The sequence below is a fragment of the Heliconius melpomene genome, chromosome 17, assembly GCF_056956725.1.
Source record: "Heliconius melpomene rosina isolate 202511_hmr_F chromosome 17, ASM5695672v1, whole genome shotgun sequence".
Classification (NCBI taxonomy): domain Eukaryota; kingdom Metazoa; phylum Arthropoda; class Insecta; order Lepidoptera; family Nymphalidae; genus Heliconius; species Heliconius melpomene.
Genome location: NC_140405.1, coordinates 2,991,809 through 3,010,309, shown reverse-complemented (window position 1 = coordinate 3,010,309; position 18,501 = coordinate 2,991,809). Strand labels below are relative to the sequence as shown.

At 32.1% G+C, this 18,501-nt stretch overlaps 2 protein-coding genes across 6 annotated transcripts in view; both read left to right on the top strand.

Annotated features, from left to right (window-relative positions):
• Positions 1 to 18,501, top strand: part of LOC146529840 (CD151 antigen-like) — a 154,316-nt gene that overhangs the window by 75,875 nt on the left and 59,940 nt on the right. Inside the window, exon 1 of one of the 4 annotated variants that reach the window (XM_085200298.1) lies at positions 1,557 to 1,670. The exons of 2 other annotated variants lie outside the window; for them this stretch is intronic. The gene's annotated coding sequence lies outside the window, so the exon portion shown is untranslated. Of the gene's footprint in view, positions 1 to 1,556; positions 1,671 to 18,501 lie in introns of those variants that run through there. One more of the 4 variants, XM_085200295.1, reaches the window with a different exon arrangement.
• Positions 1 to 18,501, top strand: part of SH3PX1 (sorting nexin 33-like protein SH3PX1) — a 141,855-nt gene that overhangs the window by 75,810 nt on the left and 47,544 nt on the right. Inside the window, exon 1 of one of the 2 annotated variants that reach the window (XM_085200290.1) lies at positions 1,583 to 1,670. The exons of the other annotated variant lie outside the window; for it this stretch is intronic. The gene's annotated coding sequence lies outside the window, so the exon portion shown is untranslated. Of the gene's footprint in view, positions 1 to 1,582; positions 1,671 to 18,501 lie in introns of those variants that run through there. 2 annotated transcript variants of the gene reach the window in all.

The window sequence follows — 18,501 nt, the reverse complement described above, 5'->3', positions numbered from 1 at the left end:
ATGCCGGAAAATTGCAGTTTGAATTTATTCTAAAGTGGTTCACCGAATAGATACTGACAAGATTTACGACTAAATGAATTCTCATTGCAAATTCACGTCAAGAATTCGCTTTTAATTAATTTGACTTAAAGTGTTAGTTGAATTAAATCTTCATTAAGTCACTTAAGAATTTAGCTATATTAATATTGTGTACAATAAATAACCATCGCTAGTTTTTTTTTTTGCTTTATATATTAAATTTTTATAAAGAAACTTGTAAGAATTTAATGTCTCATCTACATATTAATGTTTGTAACGAAGGTCAAACATAACGATGTTTGACCTTGAGTAAACTGCAGGTAACCCTTGCAGGGTTTAATGTAAATTTATCTATTGTTTTTACTGTAGGTTAAAAAATCTCGCTTAAGAAGTGGATGGTCTTCGTCATGGACAATTCGTCGGTATTATTCACTTCTTTCATCCATTATTTTTATTAGCTTATATATGTTTTATAATGAAAATATTTATTATTTAATTTCCTCGAATGGGAATCGAACTTGCGGCACAACCGACGTGGCCACTTTTAGGTAGTATAATGTATAGCATATATATATATAGTCTGTACACTTTTTAATTGGGATCATTTTAGAAATACTATTCAAAGAAATGCTATAATTTAATTAAATATGTAAATTTATCTATATAATAAAACCATTATTCTTATATTAAATGAAAATAAACCACAACTTTTAAAGTCATGATCGCCTCACAAAGTTATTACCTAAAGAATAAAGCCTGTAATTTTAGAGTAAAAATTGGAAGCTTACGCTGAACTTTTACAATCAATATAAATTATCCGCTACATATTTTTTCTCTTTACGTAATTTTTCCTTACGTAAAATTTATTATTAATCGAAAATAAATTCAAAGTTGTTAATTGGTTTATTCACATGAAATATTAAGAAAATTAGACAATTTGAGTCTTAGAACGTTAATTCTACGATTTATAGCTTCAGGCCACTCAATACTCAATGGCTTCAGAATTTGGCAGAAAATGAGGAACGAAAGCATCTTATTGGGATCAGACTGTCTTAACATTAGATTCCCAGGTTCCCTCTGCCTACCACGCCATGTGCAGGATAGCTAAAAAACCTATAAATTATAAAATTATACGTTATTTTTATGAATTTTACATTAGTTACTAAAATATTTTATTGCAAGAAAGATTCCTCGAGTAATCTTGTTCTGAAATTCAGAAACAAATGACCGGAACGAGGCGACTCGTAGCGCATCGTATTTTCACTACAAATAAATATAAAAACAACTTACGTTATAAAAATAATTTTTCATATCACCTATTACATTGAAGATTTGCTTACAACAGTTCACAGTATAGCATAAATAACGAGTAATGTATATTAAACTGTTTCTCAATAAGAGTAACTTCTATTCTAAAAGTTTCTGAAGCTGTAACAGAGTACGTGGATTAAGCGGCCTCCGGCTTCAGTACGGTGACAGCGCTCGTAGCGTTAAAACGTATGTACCAAAGATGCTGGAAAAACGATATTTACTCGGTTAAATAAAGTGGAAAACTTTCTGGTTAATTTGTTATATTATTTTAGTGACTGTGATACAGTTTCGGAGTTAAATGCACTGTGTGTCTGTTTGTTGCACTTTGTTTACGAATATTGGTAAGCAATTAGTTAATAATGTTTAACTTGTTTAAGTGTTTTAGTGGAAAATCACTTCCTTCTCTGTATTGCCTAACATATTAAGTCTATACATTAAATTTTGCCGCCTAAAGCCGCACTTCATGCAAACAAGAGAAGAAAAGAAAATATTTTAAATGTAAGCATTACTTAGAGTGGGATTCGAACTATCGTTAACAGACTTATTTTTTAATTATTTACATATTAATATATGCTTTTATAATACATCTTTAACGTGGGCGGTACATATTTCTGAATTCATTAGTGGAACTTTGGGTAGAGGGTGCGCTATTAGGGTACCTAATGGTAGAGTTGTAGTAAACAGAAATTTCATTAGGATCAAAACATCCGAGACTGTCTCATATTAAAGTGATATAGTCTCGTCTTATCTACATATGAAAGATTTAATTATCCAACTTTTTTAAATATAAGTAATAATTACTTATATATGAAATATATTTAACAATAAAAATATTTTTTTACCTGATATTGATACGACAACATGTTAAAGCCGTATCTAACATATAGAGAGTTGGTAGGGAACCGAGTGTCTAGATATTCCGTTCACCACTTTCCGTTTAAAATTAAAGATTAATAATTGAAAAATGTTATGATTTTTAGAAAAAAGTTATCGGGATGTAAAACATCAGGCCTTCCTTTAAAAAAGTTTTAGTCACAGTTTTCTTTTCACCTTAGTATATAAAGGCGTATAACCATTAATTTCACTGGTACTCAAACCGTTCTAATTTCTCATTTGCATGAAATGTGCTGGTAACTCTCTGCGATTCTTAATAGTGTGTTGACACTTATTTTTTAAGTTTTTTTTTGATAATTACTTAACTATTACTTTTCCCTTTTTTTATTATGCCTTGTAAAATACTTTTCACGTTATCGTTTTTGGTACTTATCCTAATAATAAATCACTGCGAAAAGTCTACAAATCATTGTTCATTTTTTAAGCGAAATAAATAGTTTCTACTTATAATAGAAAACGCTGAAACGTGAAGCTTTCGAAACAATTGGATTGGAACTGTTATATAAATATTTTTCATTAATAATAATGTCAATTTCTTTTCAGGACGTGACTTGCTCTTAAATTTCAAAAGAAAATTACAATTATACAAATGTTTAACATTATTATTTAAACGTGACTTTTTATTTTTTTTTAAGTTTAATACTGTATCCTCCACACATCAAGGTAGGCAGAGGAAACTTGGAAACTTAACGTAAAGACATTCCCCCAAATTCTGCATTGCGGGTCCAGTGCCTAGTTACCAGAGCGAGAAATTAAAAATATTAAATTTATATATATTCACATGAGTGGGAATCGAGTCCACAATCGTCGCGTTTACATACTCAACACAATTTTTTATTCTATCCATTTCAAATTGTTATGGTCAATCAATTTTAAAAATTAATATTTTTTAAAAGCATGTTTAATACTTGCATACTAAAAGCTATAAATAATTGTTTACTTCCTTAACTTCAATGATGCCATAAACTTTCATACTAAATTTAAGATCCACTTCTACTCTATAGACTCACAGATATAAGGGAAGGAGGAAAGGTACTTAATAGATGTTTACATTACGAGACGACTTTACTAGCCAAATTTAATGTGCCTTAGCTTCAATAGCTTACGCTCTGTAAAGGTGAATCATTCATACAGGAGAGATTTTTTAGTGTGGGCATAGATAATAACAATTCCTATTTTACAGACGAGCTTTTAAAATATTTCTTTTTAGCTTCAGCTTGAAGCTATCCCGCAAGTAATAATATACGCAAAGGGAACCTTGTGTTTTGTACATTCCCTACGTTTTTGGCGAATTCTCGAAGTACAAGCATATTGAGTAATGGAACTAAACGCGTTTTGCTTTCTCCTCAAAGCAAGAAAATGAAAATATTAAATAAATTATCCCAACGAGTAGACATCGAACCCACAAATTTTGCGTTAATAGTCACATGTATGCGCCACTGCGCCATGATGGTCTCAAATAAGTTGTAATTTTTTCTGTACTTTTTACATTATTTTTTATTATTATTTCAATAAAGAATATAAGAAAAGAAGATTATTAATATTTCAATTATCTTAATTAACGATGCCAATTAATTATAATATAACATACTACCGACTTTTTACGTCAGTCATATGTCGACGTAAGCAATAGGCGCGTCAAGCTTAATTAATAATTCGATAATCAAAGCGAACACGTTTTCAATTACATTCCTCTATAGCCCATTATGATTTAGATAAATTAATAAGGGATGGGAGGCAGGGAAGGAGAGGGTAAATAAAATACCACAGGTATGATTTTAAGTTTATTTTCAATACTTTTTTTCTTAAATAAAAAATTATAAGTACTGGCTTTTTGTAGCTTTACGGTGTATCTCGCAAATAGTAGGCTAGGCGGAAGAAACTTGGGAACCTAGTGTTAAGACACTCCGTTCTTGAAAAGAAGAAGGGCGAGGAAATGAAAATATCAAAATTTAATTTCATAGTTGATACCAGTTGTGGCGCAGTAGCACAATTGTCTAACAGTAAACGCGACTGGTTGTAGATTCGATCCCCCATTTCACGAAATGAAATATTTAAAATGTTGTACAGCTGAAAAGAGATCTTTATTCGTAAAAAACTAGGAACTTATTATACACTTATATGTTTTACCTAACGAGCACTTCTCATATATTCTCGCTTAAACCCTGTTGTATTATTAAACTTAAAATATTTCCTTAGTTTAAGTCTTAATTATAACTTCTAAAATCTCATAAGCAAAAAGCCAAATATATCAGGTAAGTAGGTCTAACTTTGAGCTAAGCCCAGGATTAGGGTCTAGACTGAGAGTGGAAAAGTTTAAACAGATTTACCTGAAATTTATTAATATTCAGTAAAGTTAAATTGTTTGACTTAAAAATTTACAAATTATTGAAAATTTTACGGCGTTGAATTACACCACTCAACACGCAACGCCCCGAGTATCCGCTAGAAAGTGTGGAAAAGAAGTATCTTAATTAGCTGGAGTAAAATTTGAATAGAGTAAATGAAACTATCAAATATATGAATTTGTGGTAAATACGTAGCTATTGTGAGTGTTGTTTGACAATAAATTCCCAATTGCCACCAATTTGGTACAATATATTGAATTTCATTTAGTTAGGGAATTTATTGTCATATAGTATATGTAACGAAATAGTAAATTTGGCTAAAAATGAGTTAAGAAAAAAGCTTTAAAGAAAATAATACGTTGAAATAGTTAATGTTTAAAATATATGTAGGTTTTATCGCAGAAGTACCTATATATCTAATAGTTTTGTCTTTTTTTAAAAAGATATACCTGGTCAAAGATTTAACATATTTATTATAGTTAATCTATCATGATTCATGTTTATGTTTAAATAGATATATATGAGTCAGTACCATCGTTCCGGAAACTAGATCTCAGTTGTATATCCAACAAGAGGAAATTCCGTATGAGTAACGTTAAATATATTTAAATAACCGCACTTGAGTTGTTACTATGAAGTCATATAATATATTATCTTTAGCTTCATGCTGTATCCCACACATAGTAGGGTAGACATAGGGAACCTGGGAACCTAGTACCCATTCTCATTAAGGTCTGTTTTATACTTGCCGCCGAATTTTGGAGTAAAATGGACTAAAAAAATGTAAAATTAATGAATGCCATATTCAGCGTGCCAAATACGCGTAAGTACATAATTATAACGTATGAAGTCTTGCTACTTTATTACGAGTCTCGACTTCGAGTAATTAATTTTAAAGTATGTATGTAAGTTCATTTTAAATGAATTCTTCAAACAACATTATTTTGTGCGAAAAATAGATGAGTTAAATAATATAATTAATTATTTTTTCTACTAAAATATATAAAAACTAAAGATATATAAACTATTTGGGCTACAAAGGTGGACTTATATATAAGAGATCTCTTCCAGTCAACCAGTAGAAATAGATGAGTGACAATTAGCGGGGTAAGTTGGTTTTTTTTTTAATTATTTGTGTTTTCATTTAAATAATTAATTGACCCAATTTTAAAATATTTAATATCGTTAGTATCACAGTATATATTTTTTTTTCAAACACCAAATAAATATTTTATTATACAAAAAACATACATAGTTCAAAATAAAATAAGGCTTGACACACACTAGTGACATTTCACGAGAGATCTGTCTTTTTCACATACAGCCGCGGGGCGTCTGTATACAAACAGACACATCTCGTCACTTCGCGTCATACTACATACTATATAGGTCATGGACGTAGAGATAACGTCAGTCACAGAAACAAAATGTCACCAGTACGCTATTGTTCCGCTTGATTAAAAATATCCTAAACTGGCTTTCGCTGGGATTTTGTGTTTTTGGAAAATATTAAAATTATTTTTTGATAAGTAAGCAGTATTGTGGCGTTTAGACAATATGTAATATAAAGTGCCATATAAAGGTTCAGAACTCTTTCTGGGTCTTTTCACATCATTGGTTGCGTTCGATTTCTACTCGAAGAAATTAAATATTTAATTTCATTTCCTCGCTCAGGTAACAAAGCAAAGCGCGGAGTTAAATTTGGCCACTCAACACGAAATATCTCCAAAATTGGCGAAAACTGGGAAATGGAAGTTTCTTAATGGGAACGTAGTGTCACTCCGTTCCCATTAAGAAAATATGAATATTTTATTTGTCTCATTATTTGTAAAGCGAATGTCACAAACATATATTTCCTTTGTACTAAATTTATTATCCACGCCGTTAGAAGTCAATTCATGAAAGAGGTTCCTTGTAAATTTACGATCAGCAACACATGACGGTAATCGCTTAATCGATGTCAGTTCAATTAATGAACGCCTGTGTAAAATCTGTGGCCATGATACAAGAAGTATCTATATTCAAGGTATAATAATGATTAAAGTATGTAGGACCAAACCAGAAAATATAACTAGGTATATATTATGTTAAGAACCCAGCTCTCAGCTCGCCTAAGTAGGACATCTTTACGTCTTTGAACTAGGTACAGTTAAAATATTTGAAGTCGTCGTGGTGCAGGGGGACAGCTCCTGACTGTAAACGTGATGATTGTGGGTCCCCACTAGGAGGAAAATTATTATAATTATTTAAATTGTTTCCATTCTCCTTTCTCTGGATAAGGAAGTGCGGCGATAAATTCTGCCACTCAGCAAAAATTCTCCGTCCCCGGATCAATAATTTAATTAATATAAATAAATCAAAAATAATAAACGATATTAATGCAATTACCGATATTAACTTAAGAAAAACATTTATATCAAGTAGACGAAGAAGTCACACGATATTTTACAATATAAACTAAATTGTTAAAAGCTCTAACTTTACAAATTAGATAACGTTCTTCCTTATATCGTTCGGTAAACGATCTCACTTCCAACTCGATTTGTACAAAACTTTAACTTTATTAAACGTAACAGTGTTGATGTTAATTTTATTTTCTTAAACTAAAATGAAATTATTTCTTTAGCTTCCAGCTTTATCCCGTATAATGTAGAAAGAACCTGCACTCCGTTCTTCGCTTTCCACAGCTTTCAGGACATTATTGTACTCTTAATAATAAATATATCGGCGCAGTTAGTGCCAACAGTACGAAACGGTTGTAAATTCAAATTAACTTGGTGGAAGTAATGACCTCGGCAGAAGGTGAGGAGCGAAGTGTTTTAACACTAGTCTCCTCCTGCTACATTCCTGTACGGAATACAGCATGAAGCTGAAAATAAAAGAAAAAAGAGATTAGAGACATTTATACAATTTTTTGACCTGCCTGATTTAGTTAAAGGGAAAATATAAAAAAGTATTGATTCCATTTTTTCTCATTGTTTTGTCTTATAACCAAACACACTATTAGGTTGATTCATGTTCTATTCCACGCAACGGTAGTTCTGCTAATTCAAAGGATAGAAACAAAGCGAGCACTAACAAGCTGCTGTTGACAATCGTTTATATTTTACCTTTAACATAAAATTGTAGCCATTTGAGGGGATAATTTATTTTCATTCATTTCATCTGCTCTGGTAAGAAGACAAGGCGTGGCGTTTAATTCCAAATTCCAATGCCTTAGAAATGGGGCGGAAAATGGACAACGGTTTCCTACTGTATGTGAGATACAGGATGAAGCTGAAATAAAAACAAAGTAAAATCGTTACAATTAGCTTGCGCTCTCTCTACTTTTACATCACAACTCCACAAAGCCTAATTACTAATTAGAGTCCAAAATAGTATGAATGCGGCTTACGAATGCAACGAGTGAAACTAAATTTAAAGCATATTTATATTAAAAACAGACTGTTCTTTATGTTTCCTAAATTTTCGTAGTCTCTTCCAAATACGTTATTCCCACGAAAAAACTTACATACTTCGCTCGAGGTCATACGGGTTAAATGTTAAATATTTTTATAATTTCATATCAACGAAACAAAAACAAATAAATTATGTTTTCGTATAATATAATTTTTAAAAAATTCTGAGGCCATCATGGCACAACGACTGATTGTAAAGACTTCCTCCACTCAACACACAATGCCTCAAGAATACGACAGAAAGCGGAGAACGGAAGTGTCTTAATGGAGACAGAAGTGCCTCAACACTGAGTTCCCAGAATCACTCTGTCTATCCTGTGCTAGATGCATTATGCACCTTCTCTAATGAACTACTTACTAGATTATTGGATTATCCGTAGTAAATCAGTCTAATGCACTTAATTAGGCGATACGTTTAAATGGTTTCCTCTTCGACTATACATGTCTATTGGATAGTTGATCGAAGGGTTTCCTATACAGATGATTATAATAGAGGATTTTGGAGATCGTCTAAAGCTTAAGTAAAGATACCGTATTTTATTGTAAATATTTATAACTCATTTTGATTCATGGCCAATTGTTAATGCTAACTTAAATCAATATTAATTTTAACTTAAGTTTTTTTTCTTTCTCTTCAGTAAAATATGTTTTAATGTTTTTTTATAGAACACATACAAAAAAACGATGAACTTATAATTTTTTTGTACTTAATCATCTCTCACGTTTGTTTTAGACATGTTAATTGACTGTCAGTTTACGCTGACCTCGTACACAGTAGCATATGCAAATGGAACCTAGTGTTAAGACACTCCGTTTATTGTAGAAGAAAATTGTTAAGAGGCGGAGATATTTTTTAGTTTTAAATATCATTTAAATAGCAAATCAGATTACATAAGGAACCAAAATGTAAACAAATCTCCAGGTAGACCATATACTCGTATATCTCACACGCTTTCTATATCAAATTTCCTCTTGCATCCGTTACAAGACCAATAAATAGTGAAACTTAAAAGTTTAATGCATACCTGATGTTTACGATGTCGGTTATAGACTTGCATGCTCCTTACGCACGTGTGCTCCAAATATAGCCTGCTCTTATGCTCCGTCCAGCCACAAGGAAACATAAATAATTGCAAACATATTTGTTTATTTTTAAATCATTTTTTTTAACCCTGCATGTACCAAGGTAGGCAGAGAGTACCTGAGAACCTAGTGTTAAGACACTCCCTTCTCATTATGTCATTATCCCCACTTTCTGCCGAATTCTAGAGGTATAGCGTGTTGATTTTCAGAACTCAACGCTGCGCTTTAGCTATTACTAGAGCGAGAAAATGAAAATATTAAATATTTCATTCCTCGAAATCGAACCCACAACTGCAACAAACTCTGTGTCAATGTGACATATTTATACTTACATAATATTTAAATTTCCTTTTGTTATGACAAATCGCGACGTTGATTTCGGCCACCCGAAATTTCTTGAATTGTCTTCGAATTCTTAAAAAGTGGATATCAGAAATTTTGACCTACCAAATACAACACTAGGTTCCCCCTGCCTACCCTGTTGTGTGCGGGATACAGCGTGAAGTTGATTCGATTTATTTAAATCTAAAGCAACATTTCAGCCAACGAGATCGCGGAAGCGTCTAGGTTTATTATAAATTTATATAGCCCGAGTGAAATTTGTATCTCCAACTGTTTCGTTCCAATCAAACTTTATAATTATAGTCCAGAAACGTTACAATGACGTCAACAATGTCGTACTAATTGGATATATAGAATTTGTGCCAATTACTAATGTGGTTTTTGAATATAGTATTCATTTTGTTTATTTATTTATACGTTAGTTTTTTTATATTTAAAATATTTTATATTTGTAAATTTCATTAGAAACGAAAACACATTAACCCGCAAATAGTTAGGCAGGCAGAGGAAAGATAGTGATAAGACACTCTGCTCCTCACTTTTCACCGATTTTTGCAATACAATGCGTGTTAAGTGGTGTTCTTTATGACGACGACGACCGCCTTTATATTTCACATAAATAAATCAAAAATACCTGAATGCTTACACCGCCACATGCCTATCCTATAAAACGTAATACGCACTCGAGTCCCCACTAAAGTTTCTAATATAGCAACGGAGATTGAACTCGTCTATAAACCGACGAAAGGCATAGCTCCCTTTTATAACCCTTGATTTTATTATTCATCTTATGTAAGCAAAATATATAGAAAGGGCCAGGGCATAAAAATCTAATTTGTTCAATTTACATATATAAAAACTTTAGTTTCTACAAACTAGCCATTCTGAGCGGCTATGAGCTTGTTTAATTACATAAATTTATCTTAAGTTTTAGAGAACTTAGCAGAACTTTACCTTAAATATGTCTTTAAGGTAATTTATCTAACTTAACTTAACTCAATGTAGTTTATAAAGGAAATTCTTAATTTGTTTTAAGATACTCCACACTCATTAAGACACAAGTTCCCCATTTTCTGAAGGTATTGCGTGTTGAATGGCGGAGCTCAACGCCGCCTCGACGCCATAGCGAAGAAATAAAGATAATAAACATTTCATTTGCTCGAGTGGGAATCGATTCCACAAACTGTTGCGTTTGCGCCACAACTGGCATCAAAAACTAAATTCTTTACTTTAACTTGTATATATTATTTATTTTTTAAATAACTAACAGTACATTCATTTATTCGCTATATTCTTAACAAGATATGATAACAATATTTCCTATAACCATACCTTCATAGGGAAGAAAATAAAGCGTTTCATTGAAAACCACCTGCTTTGTGTAGGTATACCTAACGGAAATGGGAACAATTGATACTCCGTCGATATACATAAACATGTTCAATAGGAATATATAATAGATTCAAACGTTTGTGTAATAGAATAAATAGATACTAGTGAAGATTATGTTCTAGATATTGTGGTTGAACCAAATATAAAACCCAAACCCATTTATATGCATTGGTAGTGTTATAATACCAGTAATTATAGATACAGAGAGTACCTGTATTTAAAAATTTACTGAAATCATGTGTTATTATGGCGTATTTTTTTTACGTCTGCTGCATTTTATGACGTGCTCATCCTAGATGTGCATATTAATTAACGTCAGCTGTATTAATTAATTAGGATATAGTCTTATGGGTAAATATAATGGTTAAACTCTATCTATCTGTCTTTACTAACAGGAAAAGCTTAGAGCAAAATAATAATTTCATAACATGGGGTTCTTAAAAGTTCAATTTGATGTATAGTTATTTAAAGAAAAGAGAAATATAGCTTTAGAGGGAGATGATAATGGACAAAACGAAGAAGGTACGCAGAAATCTAAGCATTTAACACTTTCTAACTTCCCCCCGCCACAAATAAATCATGAAGATCCATACAATTTATTTATTACTTATCCACAAAATATATACATTTATATGATTAAAGTAAAATTTACATAGCGAAATAACATTTGTCAACAAAAATTAGGTTTCCTGATTGAACGTCCCTTCCATTATCGAATTAGTTTAGCGGTCCGCCGACATTCGCATCGTTGAAAGGGACAACGTACAACGTACCAGCATGTTAAGAAGAGTGACCTTTACTCCTAATTAATGATTGCCAGTCAAACTAGAGATAAATATAATATACGAGTATCGCTGTATTAATTAATTTGGATAGAGTCTTGTTGATAACATGTAACTTCTTAATATCTCTTAGTTGTTGGGGGCTATTAATGTATGTATATCTCTTGGTATTTAGTTATAGGTACGAGAGGAGAAGAGGTTAAGAGGTTTCAGTTAAATTAATTTTAGTTTTTCCTCTGTATGCCACCACCTCGTATTGGGTCTCCCTAAGAAAAATAAATGTTTCCTTACTAGATTTCGTCTTGGATTATTAAGCTCTAAACCTGATGTCCTTCCTTTACATAGCCTCACCATTGTAGTCAACATATATACAAGAAAAAAATAAATTAGATTTAAATTATTTACATGTTAAAATTTTGGTTTCCTATTGCAATCAAATTTTAAGACTGTGCCTTATTGTCAACAAAATCTACCTTTACAACGTCATTAACAGAACTACAGTAATATTTTATGCCATAGACAAATTCTAGCAACTGGTTTCTAAATGAAATTTATTGTTACAACTTTAATATCATTACCTACGTAGAGTCAGTGTTATGGCAACAATTCCATAGGAAGGGGCCAATCAAGACGATCTTCAGCTTCAATATACAGAAATTCATCAAAGGGGATGCAGACGAGCTCTGCTAAAATACTAATAAATTAGAAGCTATCACAATTAATGAAGTAAGTGTGCTGGTTTTAGATGCCGTCGTACCGCAGTGGCACAAGGATATGTACTGGAACGTGATAGTTCTGAGTTCAAAAAAAATACTGTTCTTTTCTATTATTCGCTTTGAAGCGTAAACTCTAATTTTGTGTTGAAAAGTTATTACAAAAGTTATTCCAGTGGAATTTATTCTCCTATTTTTCCACATGCGTTAAAACAGTAGTTTCAGCATTTTTTGCATAAACTAAGCTTTATTGCTGTACACAAGAGCTTTTTGGTTTTAGAGAGAAACGTGACTGAAGTGTGTCGTTGGCGCTTTGTATAAGGACGTGTGGTTAATATGAGAAGTACTAATATTTGAACGAACACAATTTACATATAATGTGATGCCTTTAACTTTCAATATACAAGGGAAAAATTGGTGATCTTTTTCTTATATTTTATCCTTTTTTATATTTTATAAAATAATATTGGAGTGGAAGTTCAATTTCTAAATCAACTTTTAACATAAAAATCTTAAATATTTCTGTAAAAGCCCTTGTGCTATTGCCAAAGCCATTTTTAACGACTATAACTTCCATTTTATCAAACATTCTTGTACGCTTTTCAAATAATAAATAAATCTTTATTTCTCTTCTCGATACCATAACGAAGAAATTAAAATAATAAATATTTAAATTCCTCGATTGGGAATTGAACCCACACGCTTGTGCCTCTGCGCCACGACTGGCCTCAATTTAATTAATCAATTGACAATTAACTAAATCCCATTACTAACGGTGCTTGCTAAGGCGGGCCTGCCTTCACGAGGCACAGCTATTATCATAGCCGTATCTCCCGGGACAGCCCTACGTTAATTTAATGGCGGTCACGAACATACGTCCGTAGAATAATTATTCATATTGTTGCTAGGAGTTTTTGCTTACTTTGCTACATAATTAAAAACCTTGTTTGTGATTCATTTAGAGAGCTTAAGTAAACCAAATATCAGCTTCACGTTGTATCCCGCACACAGCAGGGTAGGCAGAGGGAACTTAGTGTTAAGACACTCCGTTCCCCACTTTCCGCCGAATTCCGGAGGCTTTGCGCGTTGAGTGGTAGAACTCAACGCCGTACTTTCGCATGAATGTGACTAAATTAGAACTGCTTTTTTATTGTAATAAAATCTATGTAAAATTTTAAACAATTATTCCTAACAAATCATTTTAGTTATGGTTAGTTAATCTTTGTACCTTTTACTAAAATGATATGTCACTGTATGATTATGAGTATCAAAATGTAGGGAAATCTGTAAAAATATATCGAAATATATTTTAACAGATTTCTTCCTTCGTCCTATATATAGTATTTACTTGAGGCCGTCATAAGGCAATGACTGACTGTAAATACGATGGTTCGATTCGCCACTCGGGGAATGAATATTTTCACTTCTTCGCCCTGGTGTTTTTGTCTGATTGATGTTTCAGCACGCAATATCTAAAATTCGGAAAGAAACCTTTGTTCTCTCTGCCCACGGTGCTTTATGCGAAGTAAGTAATACCACGTATTCGTTAAGCTTTCAAAAGAAGTTAATAAAGAATCTCAACAATTTATTTTACTGTTTAAAATTCTAAAAAAATTTCAACCAAAACTCGAAACAACAATTTTCTCCCCAGAAATATCAACTAAACTTCCTTTTCATAATAAGTACCCGTGGATGATGGTAAAACAGTGCTTGTTTAAATATTTATTACAACTCCAAGTTATAAATGTTCTCGGTCTGCAAACTAGTTTTTAATATGGCCGTCTACACTGCAGCCTTAAAGCTTTAATATCTGGTTGAGAGCCAGCGTGGCTGCACTTGACAACTCTTGCATTTTAAATGCATATCCTCAAATACCATTGTTATGTTAAAAGGTAACAAGGTATATGGAGGTTACTAGAGGAAATTAAACTTTATAATGTTTTTTTTTTAGTTTCATGGTGTATCCCGCATATAGCAGGGTAGGTGGAGGGAAGCTATAAACAAAGTGTGGAGACACTTCGTTCCCGTAGCCGTGTATGTACATAATCTAATATATCATCTTATAGATGGTAAAAAATATTGAAATAACATTTATTAAGTTACTTTAGTAAATTTCAATAAATAATAATTATTTTTGAGGCCAGTTGTCGCTCAGGAGCACAAAGTGTGACTTTAAAATAAACTGGTTACGGGTTCGATCCCCACTCGAGTAAATAAAATATTTATTTAAATTTATATTTTCATTTCTTCGCTCTGGTATAATTGTAACAAATAAATTTAAAACAAATAATTGAACTTCTTATTAAAAAAATATGAATTACAGAGCAATACACATTTATCTTAGATTCGAAAAGAGAATTGTTCAAAGAAAGCAATTTACTAACAGTGTATAGTGGTTGATAGTGACGATTTTGTTGGTCCCCCCATAATAAATCTTATTCCCCAGAACAATGGCTTGGAATAAACGAATTTTGAAAATAAATTCTAGTATAAATTTTTTATTCCTATTATAACATTAACGGACCAGCCCTCCTCGAGCGGTCTAACTTTTGGCTGTAGCCGTAGAATATTAAATCGATATAATCCTCAGCACACAGTTTTGTCTTGTTGTGGTTTCGCTCTAAGCAATGTCTACAAAACCGAGCCAGTTCTTTAAACATGTTTATTTTTATATAAAAATTTGATATTTTTATAATAAAAACTGTACTTCCCTGCTCTCGTAGACGATGCGTAGATATCCACCAATCAATGTCTTGAAAATTGGGTGGAATGTAGGGAACGGAATGTCTTAACAATAGTATCCCTCTTCCTTTTTTGCTTTGCGGGAAGAAGCATGAAACTGCTTTAAATCCTACGTATATATATTTATTAAATATACAAATATTTGAAGTACTTTAGGCACAATTTGGTTATTAAATTAATTTTCGCCATATTCCACATTTCGCCTAAATTAGAAACACTGTAATTGAATGACGGGACTTTATATCGTATTTTATATTACGAGAGCAAGGAAATACTTAATAATAATACTATATATTCGTAATTATGTTTATTATTTTTCTCTTTACCCAATTCTAAAATTAACAATATTAAACAAAACACCAACATTTCATTACGAGGCATGTTTTACGACGTTAATTTATTACTTCAAAGTTTAAATTCTGAGTGAGCTCGTCAATTTCCACTTTCACATTGGAAAAGTTCATGAGAATAATGGTATCACGTCATTTGACATGAAGAATAATTAATTGCCAAGAAATATTAAATATACGTATGTGTATTTAGTATATATATTATGATAGAATTTTGCGAAGCTTTGTTAGTAGAATTTAATTTATCAAAACATCGCCCGCAGCTCGATTGTTTTGGGTCTTTGACAACAAAAGTCTTATAAGAATGTCGTTGCCATTCTACATTCTCCGTCGTTAAAATATCTTGAAATCAAACTATTAATTTTTATATTTTGTTATTATTATAACTTACTATATGATGGAAAAGTGAGTGGTAAGAGAGGTAGGGGGAGACCTCGGTTGACCTTCGAAAACACAGTATCAAAGATACTGGAGGAAGGTCACGTAAACAGCATGAGGATCCCTGGATCCCTGTATGACAAGGTTGATGACAGTGGACGAGGCGAAAGAGATATGTAGAGACCGTAGCGTTTGGCGCTCCGTTCTCTCTGACTACCCCGCTAGGGATAAAGCGTGAACTTTCACGCTAACTATATAGCGGTATAACTTAAGTAAGTTATTATAACTTACAAAATGGATTTTAAAGTCAATACAATATTCAATAATTACATAAGATTAGTTAAAATAACAAGTACATTAGAAATGAATATATTTATTATAATCACGGTTGGTAGTTTGCTGAAAAATATATTTTACACTAAGTTTATTGTACTAGTAAGAGTGTTAATTTAAGCTCTAATATGTAGACAGGTTAAAATTACATTCCAAGCGTGGTTAAGCTGCAAATAAAATAGTTCAACCAAGACTGGTCTTTTACGAGCACGTTAATTTAAACTTTAAATTCGAAATTTGACTTACAAACTTGTGATTAACACCATTTCACATGTGTTAATAAAATAACAAAATTTTAAATCGTATTTTTTTAATTTACATTTTCTATTTTCCATATGTTGTATTTTACACATGGCTGGGTTGCCAGAGGGAACCTGGGAACATCGTGTTAAGAACATCCGTTCCCATTAAGACAATTCTGTACCTCATTTTCCGCCGAATTATGGAGGCATTGTGTGTTGAGTGGCGGAATTAAACGTCGCGCTTTGCCTCGACACCAGAACGAAGAAATGCAAATATTAAATTTTCATATACAGATAATCAACTTTTTATTTTTAATATTTTTAAAGTCTGGAACAAGTCCATATTTAGAACAAAAAAATACGTTTTTTTGATAACATCTAAGAAGTTAATGTGAAAACGTAGCATTTTATACGTTTATTTAAAAAAATGTATTGTTTTACGTAATATTTATTTCTACAAAAAAAATATATATTTATCCATGAAAATAATTAACCTTTTTTAAACTAAATAAAATAAAAGAGTAAGGAACGCTGTTGCCCCTGTCCGCCCAACTGTCTGTAACCAAAACATCACGCGGCCACAAATCGTGACCGCAATAAATTGCTTTTCCACTGTGACATATTGATAATCCACCTCGCCCGTTGCTTCGAGCCGTTTGCCTTTACCCTGGTTAATATAGCAGGGTTCTATTTACTGGAGCTAATTGTAAACTTTGGACGGTAATAGCTCAGTGGTCAGTGTCACTCAAATTGATGCAAAATGAAAAGGTTTGGTTTATTTTCTGTTTAAAAGTTCTTTCGCTTCTTAATCTATGAATAAGCTTATAGATATTAACACATATGTATATGAAATTAAAAATTAATAATAATATTGATGGCAGGGATCATTAGGACACTACCATAGTATATTTCAATAAATTATGATATTTTCATTTTTTCGCACTGGTGTCGAGGCTAAGCGCGGCGTTATATTCCGCCACTCACCTCGAAATTCTTCCAGAACTCGGAGGAATGATGGGTATGAAAGTGTCTTAATTGGTACGGACGGTCAAATGAAATTGAAATTTCTTAACACTACGTTCCCAGGTTCCCCTGCTTACGCCGCTACGTACAAGATATAATGTGAATCTAAAAAACTACTTATTATTATATATGAAAATTATTAAATTAATGTAGTTCAAGTACTGTACAAAAAAATACTGAACCTAAAAAATATTTAAATTTATATAGTACGTACCTAATTTAGAAACAGACAAAACACTAAATCTTATTTGATTAGAGAAAGATAAACTAGCTATCTAATTGATTGTTTTATAGGGAGAGTTTGTAGGGAGAGTTAATTGATATCCAGTAATTGAAGTGTTGCAGATCCACAAATCGTAACCGCAACAAATTGTTCCGGCTAGAGCTAGCGTGGCCGGTGGCCGCTCTACGTTCTGAATGTATGAGTTTGTACGAGAATAATGCGATCCTGTACCTTACTTTATTTAGGTATTTATTGCTATATAAAATCACTTGTGGACCCGAACGCGGCTACGCCCGCTTGAACTATACGAATATTTATTAAATATATTTGTGAAATTATTTTCAGTTTTCAATAGAGAGATGCGTTAAGCAAGCTCATTTTGGGTGACGTTTTCTAACAACAAACTTTGCAAATCGTTGCTTAGCAACGGTCGCATAGCGACGGTTGTTATTAACATGGCGGAATAAATTGCATGTCAAATTAATAAGTATTTTAATATATTGGTATATATCGAAAATATTACAAATATGAGAAAAAAAGTATCCTATGTTCATCCTGAGACCCTCAAGTATCTCTATATGAGTTTTTTATCACACTTAAATTAGCGTAAAAGACAGACAGACAGACAAAGTTACTTTCGAATTTATAATATAGGTATGGATACTATATATACTTTTACAGTAGTGTTTATACAATAATATTTTTTAGTTTAAAAAGATTTTTTAGCTTCACGCTGTATCGCACATGTAGACAGAGGGAGCTCAGTGTTAAGACACTCCGCTCTTCTCTTTCCGCTGAATTGTGGAGGCATTGCGTATTGATTTACAGAGCTCAACCCCGCATTTTGCCTCCAAATCAGAGCGAATAAA